General features: G+C 49.7%; 1 protein-coding gene across 12 annotated transcripts in view; it reads right to left on the minus strand.

The window, feature by feature from the left end:
• The window catches only part of LOC119170694 (uncharacterized), a 615982-nt gene extending 612955 nt beyond the window's left edge, over window positions 1–3027 (minus strand). For 4 of the 12 annotated variants that reach the window (XM_075886866.1, XM_075886861.1, XM_075886863.1 and 1 more), the window contains exon 1: window positions 2263–3026. The gene's annotated coding sequence lies outside the window, so the exon portion shown is untranslated. Of the gene's footprint in view, window positions 1–2262 lie in introns of all 12 variants that reach the window. The other 8 variants (XM_075886862.1, XM_075886865.1, XM_075886869.1 and 5 more) reach the window with 6 other exon arrangements.
• Window positions 3028–7498: the final 4471 nt, after the last annotated feature.

The following is a 7498-nucleotide window of genomic DNA, read 5'->3' on the forward strand; positions in this document are numbered from 1 at the left end:
GAACGAACACAGACGGACGTGTCGTCAGTTGCGAGTTCTGGAGCGTCGACGGGGTACCGAGAGAGGCAGTCGGCGTCCTGGTGCCGACGATCCGTCTTATAGACCACAGTGTACGTGAACTTCTGCATACGCAGACCCCAACGAGCCAGGCGCCCTGTTGGATCCTTGAGCGTTGAGAGCTGCTGTACAGAGCGTGGTGGACTGTGGTAACGACGAAAGGCCGGCCATATGAATAGGGACGGAATTTACACACTGCCTATACAAGCGCCAGACATTCCCACTCAGTAATGGAATAATTGCGGTGTCACCACTATATTATTAGTTATTAGTAGTAGACTTACAGTTCAGAAGGAAACTGCTTCCCGTAGACTATAGCGTTTCGCTAACACGTACGATACATGTTGTCAGTAGTTAACGAAATTATGCGCGCACGGAACGATTTTAAATGCAGATGCACCGATGCCGATTGAAAGTATAGCCTTGCTCACTTCGCCTCTGCGCAGCAACAGCTCGGATCGCCCAGGAGATGACGCGTTACCTTGTACAGCGGTCACCAGAAGCCTTTTTTTTTGGGGGGGGGGGGGGGGGAGTGGGGTAAAACGCTTGCTGCTACAATTGCAATCTTGAAACCGTCTATAGCGACGAAAGGAACACAAGCTGAAGTTCGTGGTGCATGTGTACTGCAATCTGCTAGTTAGCGAAGACAGACACAGCTTTTTTGAGACACGGTACGGTCGCAGCGAGCCGACAGTCTACTGGCTAGTTGCGTGCAGCGTTTCGCCTACTTGGCGTACACTCCGTGCCGAGCCGCTTGCCCCTACTCAGTTTCAGATGCGATAGCCTATTGCGCTAACGCGATGATACGAGCTTTCTGTAAGCGAGGCTCTTGCAGTGCTGGCAGCGGGTGGAGGCCCGTTTGGGTTGTCGCGTTATGAACGCGTGCAGTATGATTATAACAGCGCTATACGCGCTTGCTATCTCGATACCGCCATCCACAATACTGAACTCTGCAATAGCGAGCTGCGTCCATTTCTGCAATGCGGTGCATGTCGAACACGGTCCCGTTCTGTACAACGATCGAAGCGCCAGCGATCGGCACCGCTGAGTGCTCAGGTAGTCACCGGCTTTTGAAAGAGTGCTATAGGCTTAAAGCGGCTTTACGCCTCACACGCGTAGGCTTTTCATCAGCGATGTCATTCTGACGCGCGCTTTTCGGTGGTCACCACATCGCCTTCGTTCTTTGCCGAAGGTTATATAAGCGCAGCAATCGCGCAAAGTCGGAATAACTGGTCGGCCGATTCTGTGTTGCAGCGGCACAACTTTACGAAAATGCAGCAGCGCAAGTGTACTGCGTCGTTCGTTATGGAAAGGAACACGTGAGCACGTGGCCTGTGCGCTCTGCGGCGGCTGCCTACAAGACCATCATCAACCGACAGCAAAAGAAAAGGCGTTGGCTTTTGGCGTCATTTATTGGCAAATAAAACAACGAGTTATGGCCACTGGACAAGCGCTGCGAGTTACTGTAGGCAACCGTTGTAGAGAGCAGGTCACGCGATCGCGTGTCCCCTTTCATAAAGAACGACAGTGTACAAGATGGCGATCATCACGTAATATTCGACCACGATGCGTATACTTTCAACACTACTTTCTGTTGCAAAGTCATCTCATGGCGCAATTCACAAAAACAAAGGACTCTTTTGGATCATTACGGCGCAGTAATTTAATGTTCGTGCAGGTTTCCCCACTACTGACATAATCATCGCCTAATATGAGACTGGATTTTGCCATTTTTTCTTGTTTTTTGTCCTCATATGACACGTGCCGGCACTTGTAAGCACGTACAACGGATAATAAATGATATTTATACACTGTCCGGGGATGTTATACCAGTAGCTTGCCTACACGCTAGATACCTGTCCATGCATATACCACCGCTGTCAGACTCGGCTTGTCGGAACTAGCAAGAATTCAAGCTCCTGCCGAGGCATCACGTTTCTAGGCTGAGCTTGGCAGGCGATAGCCGCTCGCCATGTGATTAGCCTGCCGAAGAATCGCGCTGTAGAGCCACGATCCTCCCCGCCACACTTTTCATCCTGGAAGGAATTCGCGTTACCTAGAGCGCGTAGATCAGCGAATGAAGCGAGGAGCCTTTAGCGGCTGCTATTAGGGGCCCCGGAAAATTTAAGCGGCGCGGCCCCACTGAGTTACGAGTGCCTCGCCGTGCGTGCTTCGCCAAAATGCGTTTTTCCTTTCCACACTCACCTTCCAGAGGAGGAGGAGGACTCGGCCGCAGGCGCCGTCAACGGGTGCGAAAACACGAGGAAAATAAAGCAGCAGCCGTTCACAACTGCGTCCGGGAATTGAGAGAAGTTGACGAGTGGGGATGGCGCAGATGGCGAGGACAACGGGACGATCTCGAGTCCCCCGGCGCAAGAGGCGACGCCGGCCTGTACACAGATTGGGCGACACACGCGTAATCCAAGAAGTAGCGGTGCCGGGTTGCGAAGATTGCGGTCGAATGAAGAAGAGCGGTCACCAGCACAGATCACGATGCATCCATCCTGTTTGCAGCTCCCGTTGCACACCACGCGCACAGAAAAAAAAGAATATAAAAAAACACACAACACGCACGCACACACACACACACCAAAGAAATGTATAACACTAGGGCCCGCCTCGAAACTGCGCTGAGGTGACCAATTCTCTCGGACACTTCCAGGAGCGCAGCGTTATCGTGAAAGAAAGAAAAGAGAGGCACAAAATAGTGGCATGAGACACGGTCAGAGAACTTTCCCAAGTGCAGCAGTTGACAAAACAAAAGCGCCGGTCACAACAACTGGCGAGCACCAACGAGGAAAGAAGTGCGGCCGCTGCGGTGTGGCGCGCGCGGAGACGGGCCGACAAGCTACTGCACTGAGCGCCGCGCAATCCGGGATCACAGCCGGCCCAGGTATGAACGGGAGGTGCGCCGCCGGGTCGGGTCGAGGGGGAAACCACGCCGCGCGCAGGGCCGCCGTTGCTGGTTGGCTCTTCTGAGGGCCGCGCGGGGGCCCCGAACAGGTGGCGGTGTGTTGCGGAGGGGAAAAAACAACGAAACGGAAGGGAAGCCCCGCTAGCCCTGCGTTGGGACTTGCGCGCGTACACACAAACACATTGAGGCGCGACTGAACGACCTGCTGCCATCTGGCGGGAAGAGGCGAAGCTGTCTCGCCCGCGTGGTGTGGAGAGGTGATGAGAGAGGAAGAGAAGCGGTGCGCTCCCATCTCCATCCTCCGGGGAGCTTTCACAGTGTCTCGCACGGCCTTGCTACTCCCTCCACCATCACGCTCTACGCGAAGAAAAAAAAGAAGACATTGAAAGAAGAGGAGGATCATTGTGTCATTGTGTCGGCCTCTGCGGATGGCGGAGCAGCGCCTGCTGGAACGGATGTGGAGGCTCAAGCGGTGCTTGTAACTCCGCATCGGAGCGGCGCTTGTCGATCGGGCGTTCCCTTCACTGATCGGGGGAAGTAAACGAGAAAGCGGCTCCTTTCTCTAGCTTCCGTGAATGCAGTCGCCCACCTGTTGCGAGTGGCAGTGCAGCGGTAAAGCCGCCAGAGAAAGAGAAGAGGGACGAAAATGCGTGCGTGCCGAGAGACGTTGGTGGAAATGGAGAGCATCTCGTTCAAATGCGGACCTTTAGAAACACGCGGGAGAAAAACGCGGCGGTGAATACGTTGAACGTACTACGCGGTTCATGCATCTGTGAGGCGCTAGCGTGTTTAGTGTACCTACAAGTGTCGCCGCAATTCTGTCGCGCTAGACTGAAAAAAAAGAGAAAAAAAGACGAGCAAGTAAATTTACCGGCGTGGTGCGGAATAGACTCAACAACTTTGGTTAGAATGAAAGACGTTCCGTATCGCGCTTGCGTGCTCTGGTTAGGGCACGCCACAGTAAGATCAGCTAATGTTTTACCAGCTAGAAAAAATGCGTATCACGAAGGTGACGGCGTATAAAATGCGGTCGGGTTCGTTGTGCGAACGACGCCTGTCCCCAGGTTAGCGTTGAGTTGAGTAATCTTTATTCGCCCAACGGTTACGTGTTGATTAGGCAAACCTACTTGGATGCAAATATGTGGAAATTTCATTATGTCACCTACAGCGTACTCTTGCGTTCCATAGTTCTACAAACCATGCAAATATATTGCTAATGTTTCACTTGCATTTATGATATTGTCATGCGGTGGCGGCGGAGAAAGGAAATGCCGTGTTTGCTCGAATGTAACATGAGTTTTTTTTTCTCACAGGCTTTTTACGCCTAAAGTTACCCGTCGCATTACATTCGTAAACCGAAACAACTATTTTTTTTCTTCCTGGACTCGGTGAGAAGCCAACCTTCGCGTTGCAGTCCTAGCCACGTAACATTAATGTAGGTGCTGTATAAGTAGTAAAGGATGAGGCTGTGACAGTGAACGTTAAATAAACGTAGATAGCCGAAGTTTGCAGAGCCCTCCACTATATCATGCATCGAAATCACATGGTGGTTTTCGCACGCCAAACACCAGATAATATTAAAAATGAAGGTTTTTATTAGGCAATCTTGTACCCAGAAAAAATATATATACACTTGGATCACGGTATTGGCACACACAGTATTCACTACAAATAAGAATAAAACAAAATAAACTGATGGTAGTTGAACACGTGGTGTTTTGTACGTGGATGTTCGAAAGCTTCTGCATTATCGGTGGTGCTCGCGTTAGCACTAGAATAAACTCGACAATTTGCACAAGTGTGCGTAGCTTTACCGGCACACTGTCTAATTGGAGGTTTCTAATAGGGGCTCCAAAGGTTGGGGCCGCAAAGCTATTTGCATATTCAAACATTCGGTCAAGCACGGGATGAGGGTTTTCGAACAGGGTTGCACTGCTACCAATGACTCATTGCGTTTCTAGCGCCTTTGCGGCGTCCAAAAAAAGCTACGACAAAAACAAAAACTACCATTTATTAATTAAAAAAACGACTTCAAATCACGTTTCCTTGTGTTTAAATGCAAAAAACAATAAAAGAAGGTATATTTAGTTTAAAGAGCAACTTTTTTTTCTCTTACAGTAACCGCGGGTGGTTTTATGAGCCAAGAGCACGCTGATAACCGTCACTTCAGTGCGAACCGTCATTAGTGTTTGGCACAAAGATTTCTTGGGCAAGCTTTCGATAAAAGCCTTTGAGAAATTCGAGAAATAGCGTCGCCAACACTAAACCCAAAGGCTGATTGGGTTTAGCGCATGCGCAGTGGCCTCGACGCAATTTTTGGGGGCCCCTATTCGAAAACTTCCTTGAAACAATTATGAAGTTTTCCGAAACATTAGGCTACTGTAAGCGCCAAATGATGGTAACTCTTCTCGTGAGAGATGCTCGATCACGACAAAATAGCTCAATGAGTGAGCGTAGCAACATAAAACTGTAGGGATTACTCCGTTCCTAGACTCGGTCGAGGTTACGCTGAAGAATAGCGTCACTATTGAAGGCGATGCGGCGATAAATGCCAAAGTATTCAGTGAAAACATGGATGGCGGACGAAATGTGGGACGCAGCTCGGAACATTGGTTTCAAGAGGCTTTAAAGATACCGTTATTTGTTTTTGCGCTGTGATGGCGCTGTTTGATATGTGCCGTGTGAGTGTGGTTTCGGATATGTGAGCTGCGGTTTTTAATGATCATGTACTGCTGTTCGTATTTGCCTTCTTATGATGTATCTATGCAAGGGGCTAAGGAGTAGCTGGTGCCTCATTTGTGCATCAACACCTCAACAATATATATATATATATGTATGTGCATCAACAATATATATATATATATATATTGTATATATATATATATATACAATATATATATATATATATATATATATATATATATATATATATATATATATATATATATATATATATATATATATATATATATATATATATATATTGTAACGGAGAGAAAAGAGACAACACCCGATTCTCGGCCAGCTGTTCTTATTCTTTACTTCGTCTTCCTCCTCCTTGCTCTAGCTATCCGCGCGCCAAAGCGCCAGCGTCTTTCTTGGTCATACCACTCGGCCATGACTGCGCGCGCGCGGAGCTGGCGGCAAAGTTTCTGGTGGACGGCACTGGCTGCCTCGAGCTGGTCGCTTTTTTGCACGCCAGGATGTCTTTTGAAAAAGTGATGTGGACTCAGGCGGCCGGCACTGGCTGCCCCGTTGCAGCCGACGCTCTCGGCCGCGATTTGGTCCCGGTGTTTGCCAAAGGTAGATCTGGCGGTCGATATAGTGGCTGCATCTTGGAGGTCGGCCTTGGCCACGCTGAAACTGGGTGCCAGAGTCTTCCACAAGTCTATCGGGAGGTCGAGACTGGTTGCTGTCTGCATATTGAGCGCCAACTTTCTCCTCAAGATCTTGGTCAGTGACACCAGCAGTGGTTACCTTGGGCTCTACCGGCGCCATCACCGTAGGCGGTTCAAGCATAGGCGATGCTGATGTCTCCACTTGCCTCAGTAAAGGTGATATTGGGGCGGGCTTCTCTAACTGAGCTGTATGAGGACTAATATCAGCCTCTTCCACTGACATGATGGCATCGTGTACCGGCACGGGTACTGAGAGCAGCAGTGGCGTGTCGCACTTGCGTCTGACGTCATTCGTAGGACAGGCGGAGAAGCTTTCTGCCGCGCGGCTGGAGGGCTCTGAGGAACCTTCGAGGTGTTGCTCCACTTCAGCTCGGTGTGCGAATGGGGTTGCGTCGGTGAAGGGCAATGCAGCACAGTCGAGATGATTCTCTGCGGCTGTTTCGTTGGAGCAACGCCCTTCAAGAGTTCCGACTTCGGTAGCGGCCTCTTGTGTGTTCGCGATTACCTAGTGATTCGGTAGAGCACGAAGGTCTTACGAAAGAAGCGCGCTGCGCTCACACTCGGTAAAGTAAGAATTGTGACAGTACGCGCGTCCTGTGCATACTTGAGCGTTCGTTTCGTGCGGCTCTCTGTTTGACCACTGAATTTTGGGTTCGAGCTGTGACAGTAGTTGGGCCGCGCTTGTTCTGTGTATGATAATTTCGTGCATGCTTTCCGCTTCAGCTGCGTTATCAAAGTTTCCAGCTGCTTGCCTGTCTTGGCGTGACATTGCAATTTGTTACGGCAGCAATAATTCATTCGCCATTGTCGTCAATCGATGCACAATAAACACTAAAGTGTCCCAGTGAAGACGCGTTTCACTTTAATGCTTTACCAATTACTAGATTAATGGATCAGCATCGTTTTTTTTTTCAGTCTATGTATTTCAGTCCGTCACAATACGGAAGCTTCCTACACGTAATCTGGTTTTCCGCTGCTTTCGTGGGCAGCCCACCTGTTACCAAGCTGCGATGTCGTGCGATGACTGTCTGTTACATCATCATGACGTCATACTGTGACGTCACTTCTCGCTAATTATTTCTCGCGTCACTCATGTTCTCCCCGACTGCACGGAATGCACCAACGGTAA

The sequence above is a fragment of the Rhipicephalus microplus genome, chromosome 2, assembly GCF_043290135.1.
Source record: "Rhipicephalus microplus isolate Deutch F79 chromosome 2, USDA_Rmic, whole genome shotgun sequence".
Lineage (NCBI taxonomy): Eukaryota > Metazoa > Arthropoda > Arachnida > Ixodida > Ixodidae > Rhipicephalus > Rhipicephalus microplus.